We start from the raw sequence: 23,165 nt of genomic DNA, 5'->3' as shown, positions 1-23,165 counted from the left end.
CATCAGTTAAGCCTGTTTGCAAGTGATCCTGAATGACCTAGCTGGTGTGAACTCTTGCAAACATGGCTTTGCAACCTCAGTGCTAGATTGTTGTGTTTTTGTTTGTTTCGCTTTATAAAACTACAAACAAATGCTCATGACATGCGCTAGGTACTTTGACATAATTTAATTTTCACAATAACCTGCCCTGGTAGACTGCTCCCCCCACTCAGCAATAAATCCACAAAAAGACATGAGTGGAGATTACTCTGGAAGAGAACCCCCATCATAACAAGCAACATCTTTGGGATAAAATCTCCTACCAACAGGCCTGAGAAAAGACAGCCCTAGCCATTGATAATTGCAATGCACTTAGCGTGAGCTACATTAGAAACACACAGGACCTAGATCTACACAAGAACTTGGGTGCCTAAAGCACTAGAATTTTAGGTGTCTAAGTCCCAGTTTTAGGCACCACTGCAATCCACAAACCCCCTTTCTGCTGCTGTCTAACCCAGTAGGTGCCTAAATTTTCCACTGAGCATGGGCACTGCTACATCCCTCTAGACATCTGGACACCTATCTCCTACCTAAGACCCTGATCCACAAACCAGGCAATGATAGGCAGGTCCTGATCTGGTAGGTGGGCTCAGAGATGGGGGCAGAGAGAAAGAGAGAATGAGTCTGTAGCCTGGTGGGGAGGGCAGCCACATGGGAGATGGAAGACCCTGGGGCCAGTTGCCTTGTGCTAATGTCTCTAATTATTTATCCAAAGTGGAATGGCTTCAACAAGAGATAGACAGGTCACTCCCTTGCTACCGAGCACACAGGCATCTGGAGTCTGCTTTCTCCGAACTACATGGTGCGGTCTAAGATTATTAGCCTGGATTATGTTGTGAGGCAAAAATGACCCACACAGTCGTTTTACATCTCTGTATTATGCATTTTGTATTTAATTGCTAATTAACGTAGGGGGCCCAGTCAAAGAAAGGGATGGACGCAATTCAGAAATCAGTCAACTGAAAAAAGAAGGGAAGTTTTCATGCTGGGATCGAGTTCTGTGACCTGGTGGGAGGGGAAATGACCGAAGTAGGGGCCCAGTTGTGAATGGAAACATCTAGATGGTTGGTAGGAGGGTTTTGCAAGGCACCAAGGAACTATTTTTTAAAAAGGGAGTTACCCCTTATTGAAGCAACTTGTTTTATTTTTTTAATGATGCTTTGCATTATCCATCTGTGGATTATAAAACGCTTTGTAGAGGTGGGTCCGCAGGAGCAGACCCATTGTACAGACAGCACCGGCAAACACACAGAGAGGGCACATTCTTTCCGAGAGGTGGTGTTGCTCCACAGATGAGACTTGGGTCTCTCATGTAAGAGAGTTGGAGTTTTTTCCCAGGCCTGCCACAAGTGATTTGTGCAATTCAGCTCTTGTGGGGAGCAGGAATTATATTTCCTACCTCTTCGGGTAGGGCTATGAGGAATATTACTCACTAATGAGCACTGGGAAGTACACCAAATTATTAACACTAGGCAGAGACAAGACTAGATTTCATTGTCTCCTAACTCGCAGCTGAACACTCAGTCTCCTACGCTGCAGGGTACTGTAACGGGGGAAAGTAGGAGGAGAGTCTATTTCACCAGTGTTCTCTGTGGATTTGTATTTTTGTGTTCACTTCAGTACAATACAGGAGGTTCTGTGGTGCCTGAGAATATTCACAGTGCAACGGGGCAATAGTTCAAGCTTTGAGATTGTACAGGGCTAACTGTTCTAATTCAACTTCTGTAGTGATTCTCCACGGTTTAAATCTCAGCCAGATCTGCTCCAGTTTTCATGAGGAAAGCAAAAGGCATCTCTCGGGCCACTGTGCTAGCCCCCCGCCGAATTTCAAATTCCAATTCCCATCCCAACTCCTAAATTGACAGAGCTGTTCAAAAAGAAGTTGAAAAAAAAAAAATAATGACAGTGGCAAAACGACCTGTTCATTTCACTAACTTCATTCTCAATAACAACTGAAAAATTTTGATAAATTAAAAAAAAAAACAAAAAAAAAAACCTGAGCCAGAAACCAAGGATTTTTGGCTTCTCACAAAACTGGGTGACTGGGCAACAAAATGGCAGATGAAATTCAATGTTGATAAATGCAAAGTAAAAATGATGGGGTCTAAATTAGCTGTTCCCACTCAAGAAAGATCTTGGAGTCACTGTGGATAGTTCTCTGAAATCATCCACTCAGTGTGCAGCAGCCGTCAAACAAACAAGAATGTTGGTCACCATTAAGAAAGGGATCGATAAGAAGACAGGAAATATCCTATCGCCTCTATATAAACCCATGATACACCCACATCTTGAACACTGCGTGGTCCCCCCATCTCAAAAAAGATCGAGTGGAATTGGAAAAGGTTAAGAAAAGGGCAACAAAAATGATCAGGGGTGTGGAATGGCTGCCGTAGGAGGAGAGATTAATAAGACTGGGACTTTTCAGCTTGGAAAAGAGACGACTAAGGGGGGATAGGATTGAGGTCTATAAAATCATGACTGGTGTGGAGAAAGTAAATAAGGAAGTGTTATTTACTCCTTCTCACAACACAAGAACTAGGAGTCACCAAATGAAATTAATAGACAGCAGGTTTAAAACAAACAAAAGGAAGTATTTCTTCATGCAACACAGAGTCAACCCATGGAACTCTTTGTCAGAGGATGTTGTGAAGGCCAAGACTAGAAGATGATGGGCAGAGACGGTGTCCCTAGCCTCTTTTTGCCAGAAGCTGGGGATGGGCGACAGGGGATGGATCACTTTGGTGATTCCCTGTTCTGATCATTCCCTCTGGGGCACCTGGCACTGGCCACTGTTGGCAGACAGGACACTGGGCTAGATGGACCTTTGGTCTGACCTAGTGTGGCCGTTCTTATGTTCTTATATAAGTGCCATAAGCTGTTTTTGAAACTTAGGTTCCTAAGTCATTTAAGTGTTTTAAATATTTTACCTGTGGCAAATTTACCAAGCCAAGAAGTTAAGTTTGACAAAGTCAAAGTTAACTGAAATCAGAGGATAATAAATGCAGAGTGCTAGGGTAAGCTTGATAGGCATATTACCAGTTCATTATAATCTGAATACATGCGCCCACTAGGCCGACTGGCAATTCAACAGCGATGTTTATTAATGCTGTTTTAGCAAGGACATCCTCCACTTATTTTTCATCATATACCAAACAGGCTTCAAGAGTTAATGAGCCAGCATGCCCAGACTTGTTCAGATAAAAACCATCGTGTAAAGCTTTGAGGGTGGCTGAGCAGCAACAAAGAACAGAAGTTGACGCAGTACCAGCAGCAGCCACGGTAGCAATACCAAAGCTGCCTTTCCACAACGTTGCATTCACACCCAGGGAATATGTAGCAGAGGAGGACGTCCTGTTTATCCAGCCACCCGGGTATCTAAAACATGTTAAATGGTAAATAGTATTTTGGATGAACATCCAACTGGTTCATCTGAAAGGTTTTAATACTACAGTAAATAAAATGGAGTTTGATTAACCTAGTCACGATTTTTACCCATAGTAGATGCAGAGGTTTTACAAAATTCTTGCACAGTATTTTGGAGAAGGAATATTATTTGCAAAAAACAGGAGGTTTTTTTAAAAAACAAGTCATTCCCTTCTGTTTTGAGCATGAAGGGCATAAACAAGTTTCAGGAAAAGGCTCTTCAGAGTTTCTGTCTAGGATTGTACAATGTCTCACGAGTTTGTTTCATGACGTTCCTTTTCATCCAGTTTCAGTTTGAAAGAAAAAAATAACCCTACCAACTGAGAAGCCCTTTTCGTGTGATTTGCTTTTATCAAATGCACTGGAGGAAGAGTCATTATTTTGTGCCTATGCAGAAAATCTGATACTCTCTGTTTATGGATGTTTGTATTTATTCTGGCCGCTGCGCCAAACTCCTTACCACAAAGTTCTTTAGGATTCCAACACTCATTACGGTGAAATGTCTGTGTGATGTCACAAAGAGGACTTTATTCCAATCAGTGGCATGGTTGTACTAAGCATTTAGTTTTACTTTAAGTATCAACAAGTATAATAAATGCCTTCCCCCTTCTCCCCCAATTTTACCTTTTTTATCACATAAAACATTGCATGTGGTTAATTATCCTTGTTATACAGGCCTTTACTGCACAGTAAATTACAAACACCAAAGCAAGCCCTAAACCATCTAATGCCGAGTAACAATAAAAGTGATCCGTTGCTTACCTTTATTCTCATTGTTGTAGTTCGCACCACCGTTACTACTGAGTAAAACACAGCTGGGAAGACTGCCCCTGGCCTTGGGAATACTGACCAATTTATATGGCCATGTCATTCCCTTGCCAAAAAAAAGGGAAAAGGATATTTTCCCACGGTGGATAGTCACTGTCACTTCCACAGCAGCAGCCAACTGCACCCTTCTAAAGGCACGAATCTATTCCCAGCAGAAAGGGCCTCTGCTATTGAAAACCACAAACTTGGACTAAATTTGGGGGACTAAAAAGCCCTTGCGAAAAGAAAGATGGAAAAATGGGTTAAACACCAAATACGATGCCTGGCTCCAGTTCCAAATGAACTCTCAGGCCTGCATGGAAAGTTGCCATGAGAAATATTCTCTTTACAGGGGTTTATGGCCCAATCCTGCTCCCATTTACATCAAACGGCAAAACTCACACTGACTTAAATGGGAGCAGGATTGATGCCTTAAATGGGGAAATAGACACACGGCACCGATTCTACACTGTATTCCATACTGCTAATGTGAAGTATCTGCAAAGCCTGTGCGACACAAACAAATCCCCACGTGGCAAGCCTTCCAGAGCACTGGGCCAGATTCTGAACCCACACCACTCCCTTTGCACTCCTTGGGCAACACAAAGAAAGAGAGGAAACGGCCCATAACTCCCCAGCTGGGGATGCCCACAGCATACAGGAGTCGCTAGCTGAAGAAGGACCCAGTGGATGGCTCCTACATCGCACCCATGCTGCAGCCCTCTGCACTGGGGGTGTGCCAGGCAGCAGGGAGGGGCAGGCAGGGGGAGTGGCCTGAGTGCAGAAAGCTCTGGCAATTCCCAGATGGCATATGATTTCTAGTGCCATAGTGAGTGGCACAGGTTAGAGCAGCTACTGGGCTGCTCTAAACTGCACCTGTGCCAGGGCAGAGATGAAGGAAGCTATAAACGGCTATCTAACAGCATAAACTAGACACAGCCACAACACCGGCCTGTTGTCTGTAATAAACTGAAATGTCAAATATTTTGTTAACCTGGGAACAAAAAAATAGTTGCTCTGGGGAAGTGCTGGGGCATGGGCACTCAAGGTGATGGCCACTTGGATTCAGACTGAACCACCTCTGAGTTACAGATGCATGCAAGATTCAAGTAGTTGGACATATCATCTGGACTCCTCCAACTAGGAGGAGGTGGGGCCAGAGGGACTGACTCCGTCCTTGGAGTCCCCGGAAACTTAGGAAGTGGCCAGAACTGAGGAATCAAAACTGGATTAAACAGTGTCTGAAAGATAAAGGGAAGAAAATGAAATGGTACTATAATGCAATGCTAATATAAGGGTCACAGACAGGAGCACTCTAGACTAAGTTTTGAAGTCACGGCTTTTGTGCTATCACATAACACTCACCACTGCCGTAACATTACATTAACAAAACAACACTGAAAAGTTCAAAAGCCACCAGGAATATGAACAAGTTGAGGTTCCGACAGCAGCATTAACTTGATCATGTTGCGCATTTTTTGGTGTCTATTGAGCAACGTATTTACCCAGTAAAACAGAAACAGAAAATGCTACCCACGTGCAATGTGACGGAGTTAATATTGCTGCCTGACTCTTCCGTTTCAGTTACACATCCATAACTATGAGCATTCTTTTGTATTTAATTTCCAGGCTTTTTTGTTGTTGTTTTTTTGAAGGTCCAACCAAACAAAGGACCTAGTTTCATAGATACTAAGGTCAGAAGGGACCATTATGATCATCTAGTCCGACCTCCTGCACAACGGAGGCCACAGAATCTCACCCACCCACTCCTGCGACAAACCTCTCACCTATCTCTGAGCTATTGAAGTCCTCAAATCGTGGTTTAAAGACTTCAAGGAGCAGAGAATCCTCCAGCAAGTGACCCATGCCCCATGCTACAGAGGAAAGCGAAAAACCCCCAGGGCCTCTGCCAGTCTGCCCTAGAGGAAAATTCCTTCCCGACCCCAAATATGGCAATCAGCTAAACCCTGAGCATATGGGCAAGATTCACCAGCCAGATACCCAGGAAAGAATTTTCTGTAGTAACTCAGATCCCACCCCATCTAACATCCCATCACAGGCCATTGGGCCTATTTACCATGAATATTTAAAGATCAATTAATTGCCAAAATCATGTTATCCCATCATACCATCTCCTCCATAAACTTATCGAGTTTAATCTTGGAGCCAGAAAGGTCTTTTGCCCCCACCTCTTCCCTTGGAAGGCTGTTCCAAAACTTCACTCCTCTGATGGTTAGAAACCTTCATCTAATTTCAAGTCTAAACTTCCCGATGACCAGTTTATATCCATTTGTTCTTGTGTCCACATTGGTACTGAGCTTAAATAATTCCTCTCCCTCTCCGGTATTTATCCCTCTGATATATTTAGAGAGAGCAATCCTATCTCCCCTCAACCTTCTTTTGGTTAGGCTAAACAAGCCAAGCTCCTTTCATAAGACAAGTTTTCCATTCCTCGGATCATCCTAGTAGCCCTTCTCTGTACCTGTTCCAGTTTGAATTCATTCTCCTTAAACATGGGAGACCAGAACTGCACACAGTATTCCAGGGGAGGTCTCACCAGTGCCTTGTATAACAGTACTAAAACCTCCTTATCTCTACTGGAAATACCTCGCCTGATGCATCCCAAGACTGCATTAGCTTTTTTCACGGCCATATCATATTGGTGGCTCAGAGTCATCCTGTGATCAACCAGTACTCCATGGTCCTTCTCCTCCTCCGTTACTTCTCATTGATGCATCCCCAGCTTATAACTAATATTCTTGTTATTAATCCCTAAATGCATGACCTTACACTTCTCACTATTAAATTTCATCCTATTCCTAGGTTTCAGAGTAACAGCCGTGTTAGTCTGTATTCGCAAAAAGAAAAGGAGTACTTGTGGCACCTTAGAGACTAACCAATTTATTTGAGCATGAGCTTTCGTGAGCTACAGCTCACTTCATCGGATGCATACTGTGGAAACTGCAGAAGACATTATTATATACACAGAGACCATGAAACAATACCTCCTCCAACCCCACTCTCCTGCTGGTAATAGCTTATCTAAAGTGATCATCAAGTTGGGCCATTTCCAGCACAAATCCAGGTTTTCTCACCCTCCGCCCCCCCCCCCCCCCCCACAAACTCACTCTAATAGGTCTAATAGAAAGTGAGTTTGTCTGTGGGGGGGTGGAGGGTGAGAAAACCTGGATTTGTGCTGGAAATGGCCCAACTTGATGATCACTTTAGATAAGCTATTACCAGCAGGAGAGTGGGGTGGGAGGAGGTATTGTTTCATGGTGTCTGTGTATATAATAATGTCTTCTGCAGTTTCCACAGTATGCATCCGATGAAGTGAGCTGTAGCTCACGAAAGCTCATGCTCAAATAAATTGGTTAGTCTCTAAGGTGCCACAAGTACTCCTTTTCTTTTTGCATCCTATTCCTATTACTCCAGTTTACAAGGTCATCCAGATCTTCCTGTATGATATCCCGGTCTCTCTCTAAATTGGCAATACCTCCCAGCTTTGTATGATTCCCAAACTTTATTAGCACACTCCCACTTTTTGTGCCAAGGTCAGTAATAAAAAGATTAAATAAGATTGGTCCCAAAACTGATCCCTGAGGAACTCCACTGGTAACCTCCCTCCAGCGTGACAGTTCACCTTTCAGTAGGACCCGCTGTAGTCTCCCTGTTAACCAATTCCTTATCCACCTTTCAATTTTCATATTGATCCCCATCTTTTCCAATGTAACTAATAATTCCCCATGTGGCATGGTATCAAACGCCTCACTGAAATCTAGGCAAATTAGATCCACTGCGTTTCCTTTGTCTAAAAAAAAATCTGTTACTTTCTCAAAGGAGGAGATCAGGTTGGTTTGGCACAATCTACCTTTCGTAAAACCATGTTGTATTTTGTCCCATTTACCCCATTGACTTCAATGTCCTTAACTACTTTCTCCTTCAAAAATTTTTCCAAAACCTTGCATACTACAGATGTCAAACTAACAGGCCTGTAGTTACCCGGACCATTTTTTTTTTCCTTTCTTAAAAATAGGAACTATGTTAGCAATTCTCCAATCATACGGTACAACCCCTGAGTTTACAGATTCATTAAAAATTCTTGCTAATGGGCTTGCAATTTCATGTGCCAATTCCTTTAATATTCTTGGATGAAGATTATTTGGGCCCCCCCGATTTAGTCCCGTTAAGCTGTTCGAGTTTCGCTTCTACCTCAGATATGGTAATATCTACCTCCATATCCTCATTCCCATTTGTCATGCTACCATTATCCCTAAGATCCTCATTAGTCTTATTAAAGACTGAGGCAAAGTATTTGTTTAGATATTGAGCCATGCCTAGATTATCCTTAACCTCCACTCCATCCTCAGTCTTCAGAGGTCCCACTTCTTCTTTCTTTGTTTTCTTCTTATTTATATGGCTATAGAACCTTTTACTATTGGTTTTAATTCCCTTTGCAAGGTCCAACTCTACTTGACTTTTAGCCTGTCTCACTTTATCCCTACATGTTTTGACCTCAATAAGGTAGCTTTCTTTGCTGATCCCTTCCATCTTCCACCCCCTGTGGGCTTTCTGCTTTTTCTTAATCACCTCTCTGAGATGCTTGCTCATCCAGCTTGGTCTACAACTCCTGCCTATGAATTTTTTCCCCTTTCTTGGGATGCAGGCTTCCGATAGCTTCTGCAGCTTTGCCTTAAAGTAATCCCAGGCCTCCTCCGCCTTTAGATCCATAAATTCTTCAGTCCAATCCACTTCCCTAACTAATTTCCTTAATTTTTGAAAGTCAGCCCTTTTGAAAACAAAAACCCTAGTCACAGATTTATTTTTGTTTATCCTTCTGTTCAGTTTGAACTGAATTAGCTCATGATTGCTCGAACCAAGATTGTCCCCTACAACCATTTCTTCTAGGAAGTCCTCACTCCTCACCAAAACCAAATCTAGAATGGTATCCCCTCTTGTCAGTTCAGCAACTACTTGATGAAGGAATCCATCAGCTATCGCATCTAGGAAAATCTGAGCCCTATTATTATTACTAGCACTCGCCCTCCAGTCTATATCTGGGAAGTTAAAGTCTCCCATGATCACGCAGTTTCCATTAGTATTTACTTCATTAAAAACACTAAAGAGGGTTCTATCCAAATCCAAATTAGATCCCGGCGGTCTATAGCACACCCCAACCACTATCACAGGGGAGGCTCTAATAGTTTTCTTCCCCAATGTGATTTTTGCCCAGACGGACTCTGTCTTATCCATTTCATTGCTTCTTATTTCTTTACATTCTACCTCATCATTGATGTACAATGCTACTCCACCACCTTTACCTTTATTTCTGTCTTTCCTAAACAGCACATACCCTTCAATACCTGTAGTCCAGTCATGACGACTATTCCACCATGTTTCTGTTATCCCTAGAATATCTAGTTTCACTTCCTGCACCAGTAGCTCTAGTTCCTCCATCTTGTTACCTAGGCTCCTCGCATTGGTGTACAAACATCTTAATTTTTGCTGTTTGACCTCACTCACATTCTGTATCCAATTAGGCACGGTCATTCTACAGCCAGTATTACCTATTAGACTGGTATCCACACTGCCCTTCCTCCTTATATCCATTCTCCTACCCACGGCTGTATCCTTGCTTACTTTGTTTTCTTCCCTCTCAATGCTAAAATCTGGCGTGGAGATTACCTGGACATCTCCCAACCATCTCCCCCAAATTCCTAGTTTAAAGCTCTCTTAATCAGTTGTGCCAGCCTCCATCCTAGACATCTATTTCCTTCCCTACTCAGATGAAGTCCATCCTCAGAGAACTGTCCTCTGTCCATGAATGCCTCCCAGTGGCCACATATCCCAAAGCCCTCCTTACAGCACCACTGCCTAAGCCATCTGTTGATAGTCACAATCTTGTCACACCTTTGTTGCCCTTCTCTAGGAACAGGCAGAATCCCACTAAAGATCACCTGAGCCTCGATTTCCTTAAGCGTCTTCCCCAGCCTAGCATAGTCTCCCTTGATACGTTCCAGCGAGAATCTACCAGTATCATTTGTTCCCACTTGAAGGATAATTAAGGGATTCTTTCCCGCTCCCTTTAGGATCCTTTTCTACCTCAGGTCTACATCCCGTATTTTAGCACCTGGAAGACAGCATACTCTTCTATTCTCTGGATCAGCTCTGGTTACAGGCCTGTCTATTCTTCTCAGTAAAGAGTCCCCAATCATGTAGACCTGCCTTTTCCTGGTGACTGTGCTATTCTCCAATCTATCCCCTGTTCCCTCTGGGCGCAAGTTCTTTCTGTTCCTATTCTCCCTTGTAATTCTCTTCAACCCTTCCTGTATCTTCCTGGGACCTCATATTTGGTGTAGTCTCCATTGACTCTTCCCCTAACAATGCTAACAATCACCACGTAGAGCACAACCAAGTGCTGCCTATCAGCATTGTTCACTCATGCCTCTTGCCAATCGGGGGAGCAGCATACTTTCCCTACGAATGCACCTACGAATGCATAGACCCTATGTACTTCCATAGCTGAGCACACGCGCATACCAGAGTAAGGACTGAATAAAACCTGAATAAACCCCTTACAGGGGAAGGCTGCTGAGGTGGTTGGGATTATTGTGGAGGATTCCTGACACTAAAATTCAACTCCGTGTTCTGCCACAGACCTCCTGGAAGGACTGTTTCCATCCTAAATCTGAATTGGTTTTGGTTCCAGTTCTTGTCTCTGGAAACCAGAGTCTGATACGGGTGCCGCTTCTTATGGGGCTCCCCCCTAGGTGCCCAATTGTGAGCTGCCTCAAGCAACATTTATCCTGGGAGCATCAAACTTTCGCTAGGCCGGTTCAAAGGCAAGGCCCCTGCATCCTAAAGAAAGCTTGTGTTGGAGGCAAACAACTGTCCAATTTCTCTTATCACCTCCTGCAAGCTGCTACCAAATTCGGAGCAAGAGGAGGAATAATTAGGGCTTGATCCAAATCTGACTGAAGTCAATGGAAAGATTTTCCTGATTCCAGTGTTTTCACAAAGTTCTTTAAATGTTGTCATTTTAGTGTTTACATCTGGGATTCTTTCTGGCCTTTGAATCTAATTTTCCATCTGTGGGTTTTTAAAAAAAAAAATTTTACTCTTTCACTTCTTTTCCTCATTAACTTGTAGGTGCAGTTAATTTAAAAAGTTTCACACACATTTAGTCTAATGCAATGTGCTCACTAGCAAATGTCCAGGCCATTAGGAAATGTCAGAGGCCATGGTAGGACCAGTTCATAGGGTGACCAGATGTCCCAATTTTAAAGGGACAGTCCCGATATTTGGGACCTTGTCGTATATAGCCACCTATTACCTCCTCCCCCTGTCCCGCTTTTTCACACTTGCTATCTGGTCACTCTACACCAGTGAATTATGGAGCAATTATTTGCTGTCCATTTCTAATGCCACAGTCCAGACAACATCATAAATCATTAGCACATTGTTAGGGCTTGGGGAAAACAGGGCTAGAATTATTCCAGGTTTGTTGAGCCTTTGGTAGTATAAGGAGCTAGACCTTTCCTGGTGGAAGTCATATGGAGTGAAAGCTGCCAGCCCTCATGATTTTACCATGAGTTTTGCAAGAGCTGAGCGTTAAGTTTATCAGAATTTCTAGATTTTTTTCATCAAACCTGTGAGGTTTAAACCTTATCCCCAAATGGCCACCACCTCCCACTACTGTCAACAGGCCAAGATGGCCGCCATTTCTCTGCAGCCTGTGCAGATGAAAGCGTGCCTTCCCGGAGCAAAAATGGCTGCCATCTTCCATTATTTCCAAGGGGCCTAACGCCAGGCTGCTCTCAGGAAAGGCAGCAGGCCTTAGTTACGAAGGCAATGCTGACACCGCGGCTGGGCGGTGTAATTCCCAGCTCAGGGAGACATGCGCGCATTCTCTCTGCTCAAGCTAGCAGCTGAAAATAGCAGTGCGGCCACAGCAGCGTGATGAGCGGCTGAGGGTAGCTGCCCAAGTGTCTCCTCAGGGGGTCAGGCACGGTTGTATTCAAGCCGCCATCCGTGCTGCTGCGCTGCAATTTTTAAGCGCTAGCATGTGTCTGTCCTTCCACACGCTCCACCAATGTCACCAGACACCCCTGCAGCCCCCTGGCTTTTTCCCGTGTGCAGAGAACAGGCTTCTAACTCCCTCACTTCATCGGGGGAGCCCTGAGGGGGAAGCAAATGACCGTGTCTCACCCTTGAGAAGTATCGGACGCATGGAGCTGTGACTATGGAGTTATTGTGGCCATCGGTTTAGTACCACTACAGCTGGATTTGCTTTCTACTCAGTGGAAGTTTTATCCATTTAATCATCATCATCCAGGCAGAAAGTTCACCAGGTGACTTTGAAATCGGATACATTCATGGAGTCGGGAGAGCTAATTGCAGGGAAATATTATGGCTTTCAGAATGACTCAGTGATCCTCCAGACTAGGACTTTTTGATCAGAGAATGGGAAAAGGGGAACAACAAAATGAAAAACGTGAAGTCTGAAAACTCAGAATGAGCGCTTCCCTGCTAATTGGTTGCTTCATTATATTAGTGCTTGTTGCCCTAATACAGCATAGTGATGAGCTACGTCTTGCCGTAAGCGTGCAAGCTGCACGCTAAGATAGTGTCTCTATAATTGTATGAAGTTATGGAAAAAGACAAGCTCACATTTCATATCCGATTTTCTCCTGAATAACTAATAACACATTGCTGGAAGCTGGGCAGCATATAGCAACGGCCTCATTTGCTGCTTGGGTTCTCTGCTAATTCACAACAGTCTTGTGAGCAGAACAAGGGGAGGAAAATAGAAGACCGTTTCCTACAAGCTGATCAGCTGACATTTAATTGTGGTTATGCTGATTTTATTGGTTTTGGCTCCATCTTTCCCTCTCTTACACTACTGCCTAAATATGACAGTTGCATCTTTTGCCATTGAAAACAAAACCTATTCAATGTCCGGCACAAAAGGGAATAAACATTGCTGACTTTATGTTTTTCAAGGACAAATGATTCTGTGGGGAAAAAAAATATCTCTGTGTTAGCCGCAACTCACACTGAAGTGGGGAAATTATTAGCCATAAAAACCTAATACAATCCATCAATTATCTGGCAAATCCGTCCTTCGCAAGTAAGAACAATGACCATCATTTCAATTTTGCTAGGACTGAGGAAAAATATTGACTGAGAAAATTAGCAAACTGATGGGCCACTACAAAGTAGTGTTTTCTATTTATTTGTTTTTACAGTATTTTCTGTTACTCAGTATTTGGATACGCCTCCATTGAGAGAAGGCGCAATTAATGCAACCAGTGTCAAGATGATTCATGTCACATACATACGACTTTAGCTTCCAGCTAAATTCTCAAACAGTCCTTTGTAATTCTCCCTAAAAATCAGTTTTAAATAAAGAGGAAAGCTCACTATGCTGACTATGTTCAAGAGTGTTGCGTGTATTAGCTCGCAATTCACATGATCACTTTTTTAAACAGTTCTGACCAGATGCTGCAAAACATATCTCCTGCCTATTAGTCTGCAAAAAAAAAATGGCCTGGACAGGCAAAGAAGTGTAATAATCAATTCTTTTTCTATCCCGCAGCTGTAGGAATACTTGCACACTCTTATACCTTGCACTCCTTTGTCTGGTTTTGCTGGGAAAGCCAGTGGCAATGAACACCTCTTTTGTGAATTTGCCGCAATGTTGCAACTAAAGGAGTTGAGACTTTTTAAAACGGGAGAATAGCTGCGTTAGGGTCGAGTTCTGTGCTAACTGAAGTCAGCAACAGAGCTCTCGTCGACTTTAATAGTGCAGCATCAGGCCTTTCGTGGGTCTGGAATACCCAAGAGCAACAGCCCTCTTGCTGCTGAGTGTTACCCTCTCACGGAGGCTGCTATGAGAAATACTCCTGTGGGGTTCAGTTCTGTCATCCTTAGACAGACCAGTCCCGCGGCCGTTAAGGGGGCTGTTTGGAGAGGTAGGGCCTGCTCAGTGACTAAAGGCGTCAGAATTAAACCCACAATATCCACTGTTCATCAAACGAATCATTAAAAATGGTGGGGAACGTTCTTATTTTTTCTCACCATTTATTATTTCCTCATCTTATCTCCAGAGTAGGTGGCTCTCACCTCTCCGGGCACAAGTGAGCCAATTTTGTCCCCAGAGTACCTAAAGAGCAAGGATGTGAGGTCCAAGCATGGGGAAGATTTTTCTTCCTGGGTCCCCTCAGAGGGACCAAAGGAGACTTTTCTATCTAGGGGAGGGTCCAGAGGGAGCTATTGGAGGATCTCAGCTGCCTTTCCTGATGCATATTGGCTTTGTTTGCAACTGAAGAGGTGAGGGAAGATAAAAATAGCTTTTGGCAGATCTCAGCTGCATTTCCTGTTGCGTATTGGCTTTGTCCACAAAAGATGAGGGAAGATAAAAATCACAGTGGAGATGCAGCAATGCAGCCTGTACAAGTCCACCTGGAACCCTGGGTATGTATTTGCTAGCCCGTGCTGGGTCCACGCCGCCATGTCTTCATTGCTATTTTTATCTGAGCGAGCTAGATTAAAGCTAGTGCAGGTACGCCAGCCCGGGCATCAGTCGCACCTCCCACTGCAACGTAGGCATACCCTAAGAAACAAGCTTCTCCCTGAGTCTAGTTTCAGAGTAACAGCCGTGTTAGTCTGTATTCGCAAAAAGAAAAGGAGTACTTGTGGCACCTTAGAGACTAACCAATTTATTTGAGCATAAGCTTTCGTGAGCTACAGCTCACTTCATCGGATGCATCCGATGAAGTGAGCTGTAGCTCACGAAAGCTTATGCTCAAATAAATTGGTTAGTCTCTAAGGTGCCACAAGTACTCCTTTTCTCTCTGAGTCTAATAGAAACTGGTGAGTATTATGGATTATTTATTTATTTACCATTTTAATTACAAAATGTGCCTGATTACTGAAGAATATTGAAGTTGGCTGGGATTAATGTACTAGTGCAAAAAGCCACTAAAGTGTCAGTTTCTCAATGGCACCAGAGCACTGAAGAGGGATCAGTAACAAAACAGACACAGATTTGGCACAAGACCTTGAGCTGCATCTCTGCCTTGGTACATTTCGAAGAGGGCCCCAGGGGACACAAAAGAGGAATGGAGTTTTGTTTGGATTGGCCACAATAGTGATATTTGGACAGTTATTAAATGCTGGAAAAAAGACATACGTGCCTCTTGTCGACAGAAGCCCGTTAATACCGAATGCAGCAGAGAAAAGGCTTGAGAATGGATCCTCTTGGGGGAATCTTACCCCTGTAATGCTGCCAAGGTCGATGTCAACCTGAGTTGCCTACATTTTAAACACTGGTTGCTTCAGTTAGATCGATCTGTGGGGCCAGCTGGACCTAGAAAGATTTCTGAAAATGCAACTGTATAATCCCTAGATTATAATACATAGATTCTCTACTGCTCCTGGTTCCAGAACAGCCCCACAAGCAGCCTCTTGGCTACGGTGAATTAGGTGAGGGGCCAAAGCCACATTTCGCCCTTCCCTTTGCATTTTCTGTGCTGAGTGCAGTGTAATGTAGCAAGTGCAGCATAGAATCTCACCGTCTCTTTACATGTTCATCCAGCGCCTTGGATGGGCTCTTCTCTGCATGAGGTCTTTAGGATCAAAGTCTAAATAAATAGATAAAATGCATAAATGGTAGTTGTTGTTCAGGGATGGTTTTCTTGAGTAAGGACTACAGGCTTTTACTTTTAAAGGTGACCTGAAAAGGGGTGGGGGGAGTTGGGGTCATGCCCTTGTTAGCTTATTTGTGATACGGTCTTTTAGAAAATTCTGCTTGATGTTTACCTTACAAATCTCAGGAATGACAAGTCTGATTTTCCCTGTTTTTCTGGAGATCTTTCTTGGATGATTGAGATATGGATTGGGAGCAAGCTCTGCCTTAGAAGAGGTTCAGGCAGCAACTCCTTAATAAAGATGTTTCTCCCAAGGCTTTAAAGTAGGGGTTTACAAAGACAAATTAAAAAAAAAAGTTTTGTACAGTGTGGACAAAAGTTACATGTACTCCCAATTACAGAAAATGCACTTCTCAGCAGCTGCCATCAGTTCTCCTTGTTGTCCATAGACCCTTCCACTGTAGACATGGACTGACCTCCTCATGTGAAAGAAATATTTTTCTTCTCTTTTCAGATGGGAAAAAACCCCAGCATCATAAAGGAGGAGAATGGGTAGACAATGATTCCTTTTCAAGTCACCTCCACATTACCAGTTCACTCTGCAATATCATAGTTCTTCCAGTGCAAACCATCTGTTACTCAGTTAGTCACTTTAGCTGACAGTAGTTCTCTTTTTGTTCCTATTTCTATTGCTCTTGAGACTTTTCTGTAGCCTTGACATGATGTGGACTATTTACATGTAACGGCGCCAGATGGATAAATATATCTTTTGCAGGTGCATTAACAAAGCTATGCCAAGAAATTCTGGAGCTGAGGGTAGATTCAAGCTCCTTCCAAAATACTCAAAAGCCTGAAGCATAAATGGCTCAGCCTCACATGGCAGATTTTACCTCATTACAAGCAAATCCCAAACCTGAATTGAACGGAGGACTTTAAACAATAGAAATAGCTTTATCAAGTGTCGGCTAGTTGGTGTTTGCTAATGAAACTTGCTATTCTCAATGTTGTTTTCATGAACATAAATTGGCATATTGTGGCAGAACACACACACAAAAACCCAGCTAAAAGTTTTCATCTTTGAATTTGCTTACAGAAAAGTTTGGAAAGCCTGCCATTCTATATCACACAGTTCGCCACGGGGGGTGCAGAGCAGAATCAGCGATCCAAGTCCTTGAAGCAGCAGTTCGGTTTGAGCTGTTGCAAGGTAAGGCATGCAGGCCTGTTCTTTCACTAGTGTTACAGTGTTGAGTCCATACTGGGGGGGTTGTAAAAGCACACTGTTACCAGAGCACCCCCTTGTGACAGTGTACAGTACAGACTCAGGTTCCCTTTTGGTCTTTTGCAGCTCCACCCAACCTCCCAGACCTTCTGGGTTGTACAGGAGCTACCTAGAGCACTAAGTCACCTCAGTTCTACCCCTTCCAAGGAACCCAAAGTCCAAGACAACTATGAAGAAACAAACTCTCCCATTTCCTTGGCCAGAACTGATCAGCAACAACCCGTGCTAGCCAGCCTTCTTTGCCACATCTACCTTCCCTGCCTGCCTCTCCCCAGCTGAGCAGAATTTCTCCCTGGAAACCTGATTCCTGCCCCAGATGTTGCAGGTCTGGCTGATTGGGCCTCTGGTAGCTCACTGACCCCTTCCTGCGTGGAGTGGGGTTTGTATGACCTCTCGCAGGGGCTTATTTTTCCATCGTACTATTCTATTTGCAGGGCTAGAAAGACACACCTCTCCTGATTTTTAGAGAGAATCTTGCGATAATTACTATTTTTCTTAAAAACCCCAGCTCCTGGAGATGGAGAATTGCATGGGATTATGTTTTCTTTCATTTTAAAGACACAGTACACTTTTCGCTCTTGTGATGGAGGAGAAGAGCTTGAAACCATGAGACTCAAAGGCTCACAAAATGGAAAGCAAATAAAGAAAACCCCAAATGTTTATTTGCTAAAAATAAAAAAGTTATTGAGTTTTTGGGGACTGGCTCATGATCTCTGAATGTTTGGAGGAGCAATGCTGAGACAGGTAGCTCAATATTTTCATATTTTGGGTCAAAAATTTCAAATGCCACTGGTGATTTTGGGTGCCTCCATTTTGGGTGTCCAATTTGAGACACCTGAAATCAGGCCCCTTTCAGGTGGCTCCAGAGGCACCCAAAATCACCAGGTACATTTGAAAATCTTGGCCTCAGTGTCTAAAGTTAGGCACCTATGTGACTTGACTTTGAGCTTCTGAGCATGTGCAGTTTCCATGTAAGTCAATGAGATCTGCAGATGCGCCGCACCTCTAGGAATCAACCACTTCCTCTGGCAGCCATGTTTGAAAACGCCACCTTTCATTACTGCAGGATAACTGCGGGAATGCTGTCGGAGTGCAGCACGAAACGCTAAGATGCTGTTCCTCTCTCCGCTCAAAGTCAGTGGCTGGCAGGAAGGAAAGCGTGTGACAGAGTGGAACCGCCCTCACTCGGGAGTTGGTCAGGAAGCGTGGGGAATGCTGGTAGCTTATGGTCATTTTTCTCAAACCAGTAGAAATGTTTTAAGTGCACTCACTATTTAATGATCCAGTGAGGAAAGGAATGTCAAGATAGAGGGTAAAATAAAATTTTCAGAAGTGCTCAAGTGACTTCTCTGATTTTCAGGAGTGACTTGGGCATCTAAGACCCTAAGTCTCTTTAAAGACAATGGGACTTGGGCATTGTAGAGAATTTTACCCAGAGATCAACAGGGGGATACAAAAGCAAGGGTCAGGACCTACACTGAGCAACACCACTGAAAGCCACTTCCCAGTTGCAGCGTTACAAGAGCCGTCACATGAGGACCTGTTTAAAGAGCAATCTTTGGGGCTATTAAGCTGTAGGAAGATGAGAAACCCCCGTGGGTCTTTCATCATTTTTTCTTTTAAACAGGCAGTGAGTTCAACTTGAACACATAAGCACAATGAGGTTTTAAACCTGGGGAAAGGGTAACACAGCTTGTTCGGACATTTATGTTTCCTGTAAGGCACTTTTAATAAAGCATTCGTTTTAGATTGACACAGAGATGGGCTTGGATCTAGATCCAAATTCCCCCACAGTTCAGGGCTGTTTGGCTCTGCATTTGGGGGTCTGGCCCATTTCTGTTTTTCATGTTAGAGGATTATCTCTGTCCACATCCAGCAACACTCCTCCCCCCCCGGCTTCCCCAGCAGCATTCTGGCTTCTCCTTTTGTGACTCTGCTAGAAACATGGGAACTGTCTTCCCCTTGCTCTCTGGACAGGTACATTTTACCTTTTTCAGAGTTTTCCCTTTTCCCCTGCACTTCACCTCTGATTCGGTTCTACAAGCCAACGACTAGGGCGGAGGATGGCATGTGATGGCAACTAGCAGCGGGATATATGAGTGGCCTGAGTCAGTTGGGTTTGAGGGTGAGAGAGAAAGAATGAGGTGAGCTTGCAGGAAGGACTGGAGCATGGGGAGGGGGGGAAGGTGCTGGAACAGGTGAGACGGGGGCCTGGGGAAGGAAGAGAGAGACTGGGCTGGAGGGGGAGGGAGGAGACATTGCAGTAGTTCATGGGAGGTAGCAGAGTCTGAAGTCTGCTGCAGCACAGAAGTCAGTGAAAACAGCACCAGAGGTGAGAGACAGGAGAAGGCCAAAGTAAGGAGGAGAAAGGAACTTGTATTGTAGCCTTTCAGGGGTCATAGTGAGGGGTGGTCTCATGGTGTTGCAGAGACCACTCTGTCCCATTTACGGGTGAAATTTCTCTACTGGTTAGAGCAGCCTTAAGACTGCTCTAACTTACTCTCACTGTCCCCTGTGGGTCCTGGGAAGCAGAAAATAGACATAGGGCAATCACCTCTGGCCACACTTACTCTCTGTCCCTGGTCCACTCTCAACACACCCCCTATACTAGGGGCTGGGAACAGGGCTGGCAGGGAGCCTTCATCTCAGTATTACACTGGCCTGGGGATTCTTTATCAGGGGGCAGTTTTTTCTCTCTGTACAGCACCCTAACGGTGCCAGAGCAGCGTGAAGGGGCCGTGGTGTAGCTGAGAATCAGGGTCGGGGAGTCTCACTGGAAATAGTTTCCAGCACATGGCAGCAATGGGCAGAAATCTTGCTTTGGCCCAGTTATTAACATTCTCTGCCGGTTCAGACGCAAAAGTACCAGCATTTTGTTATAATTTTTGCAGTGTTCAGATTTTCCTGGGGAGCACACGAGCCATTAAAATGTGCTTTTGCTCAGGCGACTTTCTAATCCTTTTTTCCTGCAAGCTGCTAAAACGCTTACGGCCTTTATTCGTTCTGCTATTGAAATTACCATTGGGCACTAAAACGGCTTTATCCCAAGCTATGGCAGGTCATGGGTGTGATGACAAATGCTTACAAATCCCTGCATGTGAAGTTTGTCTAGCATGATGGTAAATCTCAAGAACTGTACAATGCCGTGGGGCGAGCACAAAAGGAAGGGAGAAAAGTTGGAAATATTTCATTGTGATTTTCAGCTGTGCAAAGCACAATAAATCTCATCGAATGAAAGGAAATAAAAGTACCAGGCCCTAATTTCATTTCTAACCCTTTAACATGGCTCCATGAATATTGTATCCACATCTGGAGACAGACAGGGATGCTTCCCATCCCCACTCTCCGGCGGCACAGAGGGAGTGGAGATTCACTCAACATAACTACCCTGCTGTGGGATCACCGGGTGGGGGCAGAGGCCAATGGAGCTCGCTCCTATGCTACCTACACTGTAGGAGCATATCAGGGTGGGGAAGGAGAGTGGCTGGATACACTCTGGATGTCCATGCGGGACCCTAGCCAGCTGCCATAGGTTAGAGCAGCCTCAACTCTGCTCTAACCTGGGGCCAGAGCTAGACAAAGTCAGGAAGCTGTAACCGGCTCCTTGGCAGTGCCCTCTCTCTGCTGCACCCAGTCTATTGTATATCACCAGATACTCAAAACTAAAGCGTAGCTAATCTATACGCCATTGACTATTGTAGACACACAAAAGCCCTACTCAGTTACATACATTTAGACAGCATTCCCTTTGCTACAGGATATTAAAGAGTCATACCCACTCTCTTCACAAGTACGGAAAACAACCCAAAAACCTGCCATTGCAGATGTTGAGCACCCAAAACTCCCAATGACTTCAGGAAGAGTTGTGGGTGCTGGGCACTGCCCATGGTCAGCCAGGACTGAGAAAATCCAAAACATAACAGGCCAGATCTCCATCTGATATAAATACACATAGCCCCATTGGAGTAAAAAGGACCAGCTCCCCCCGGTGTAAATATGCAGCTACTCAAGTTAGACATTTTTAAATCAGCAGGTCCAGATAACTTGCATCCAAGAGCTTTAGAAGAGCTGGCTGAGGAGCACACTGGATCGTTAATGTTGATATTCAACTAGTCTTGAAACATTGGGGAAGTTCCAGAAGACAGTGAATGCTGTGCCAATTTTTAAAAAGGGTAAACAGGATGACCCAGGAATTATTGGCCTGTCAGTATGACGACATTCCCAGGCAAGATAATGGAGAGGCTGATGCAGGACTCGATTAATAAAGAATTAAAGGAGGGTAATATAATTAATGCCAATCAAAATGGGTTTGTGGAAAATAGATCCTGTCAAACTAACCTGATATCTTTTTTTTTTAATGAGATTACAAGTTTGGCTGATAAAGGTAACAGTGTTGATGTAATATACTCTGACTTGGTACTGCATGACATTTTAATTAAAAAAACTATATAAAATGAACATGACACATTAGATGGACTAAAAACTGGCTAACTGATAGGTCTCAAAATGTAATTGCAATCTGGGAATCATTGAGTAGGTATGTTTCCAGTAGGGAAAGATTGAGTATGTATGCTCCCACAGGGATTGGTTTTTTGGTCCTACTCTATTTAACATTTTTATCAATGATCTGGAAGAAGGCGTAAAATCATCACCGATAAAGTTTGCAGATGATGCAAGAATTGAGGGGGTGATAAATAATGAAGAGGACAGGTCACTGAATTTCTTTGTTAGCTGGGCACAATCAAACAATATGCATTTTAATATGGCTACATGTAAATGTACATGTGATGCCGGCCAACCAGGTGCCAGCTCATGCCAAGGCCCCCATGACTCAATTGAACACTGACAAATGAATAACTAGAGACAGTATTAGGCCTGTTAAAACAGATATTAGAGGTATAAGAATGTGTTTAGTGTCTAGACTTTATTGAATGATTGTAAGTTGCTGCCGACATCAATCTCACTTGTAACATCTGTGTCCCATAGCATAAGGGAACATTTGAGTGGTTGTCCTGTGTGCTTCTATGACTGTGTAAATCACCAGACAGGAGAGAGACATTAATTAGTGTGAGGGGCTGATCTTCAATAGAAGGTGTTACCCCCTTACCAACAGGAGAGATCCATCAATACCGAGGGCAGACTGTTGTGGGACATTGCATCTGCAATTTCCCTGCATACCGCCAGCAAGAAGACAAAAGACTCTTCTTGTTCTGCCTCCTGCCCCTGAAAATGCGTCATGCAAGGGACTCCTCCCATCAGCTGAGTGTTGCAGCCAAAAGCATGGGGTAGAAGAGAACAGCAAAAAGAGACTGATTATCTCTATGCTGCTTTGATGCTGGGGGCAAAGTGTTTCTAAGCATAAGCAAGAGATCCCCAACTGCTTAGCCTGGGTTAGCCCTAAAGGACTATTACTATTCTATTACCTTTTGAAACTATTGGTTGCAACCCATTTGTATCTATCTGTTTTAACCTTGTAAATAACTCTTTGGTTTCCTTTCCCTATTTAATAAATATTTATATAGTTTATTATAGAATTGGCTGCAAGCATTGTCTTTGGTGTGAAATCTAAGGTGCAACTGATCTGGAGTTGGTGACTGGTCCTTTGGGATTGGGAGTAACCTGAATATTGCTGTGATTCTTGGTGTAAGGGACCATCTGTCACATAGGTGGCAAGATAGATTGGCGTACCTAAGGGCACTATCGGTGAATCCATGTTATAGTGCCTGAGGAGTTTACACCTGATAATTGGTTCATGAACGAAGTATAGAGCACACAGCCAGTTTAGGGTTTGTGCCCTGGTTCCTACCAGTCTCCCTGAGGTTGGTACCCAAGTTGCAGGCAGCATCACAGTAGATATCTAGGAACAAAGAGCAAAGGCCATACTTTCAGGATGCAGGTTCTTTCCTGGGAAGCAGCGACTCTGACAGAGACTTGGGGATCATGGTGAAGAACCAGCTGAACATGAG

The 23,165-nt window shown here is 43.9% G+C and overlaps 1 long non-coding RNA gene across 3 annotated transcripts in view; it reads right to left on the bottom strand.

The window, feature by feature from the left end:
• Positions 1–23,165, bottom strand: part of LOC114019320 — a 162,807-nt gene that overhangs the window by 70,912 nt on the left and 68,730 nt on the right. For 2 of the 3 annotated variants that reach the window (XR_006290007.1, XR_005224980.2), the window contains one exon: positions 15,846–15,914. This is a non-coding gene — a long non-coding RNA (uncharacterized LOC114019320). Of the gene's footprint in view, positions 1–4,224; positions 4,307–15,845; positions 15,915–23,165 lie in introns of those variants that run through there. The other variant, XR_003564413.3, reaches the window with a different exon arrangement.

This window comes from Chelonia mydas, chromosome 3 (assembly GCF_015237465.2).
Source record: "Chelonia mydas isolate rCheMyd1 chromosome 3, rCheMyd1.pri.v2, whole genome shotgun sequence".
In the NCBI taxonomy this organism is placed as follows: domain Eukaryota; kingdom Metazoa; phylum Chordata; order Testudines; family Cheloniidae; genus Chelonia; species Chelonia mydas.
Note: the sequence above shows the minus strand (reverse complement) of the source record. Positions and strands in the feature narration are given on the sequence as shown.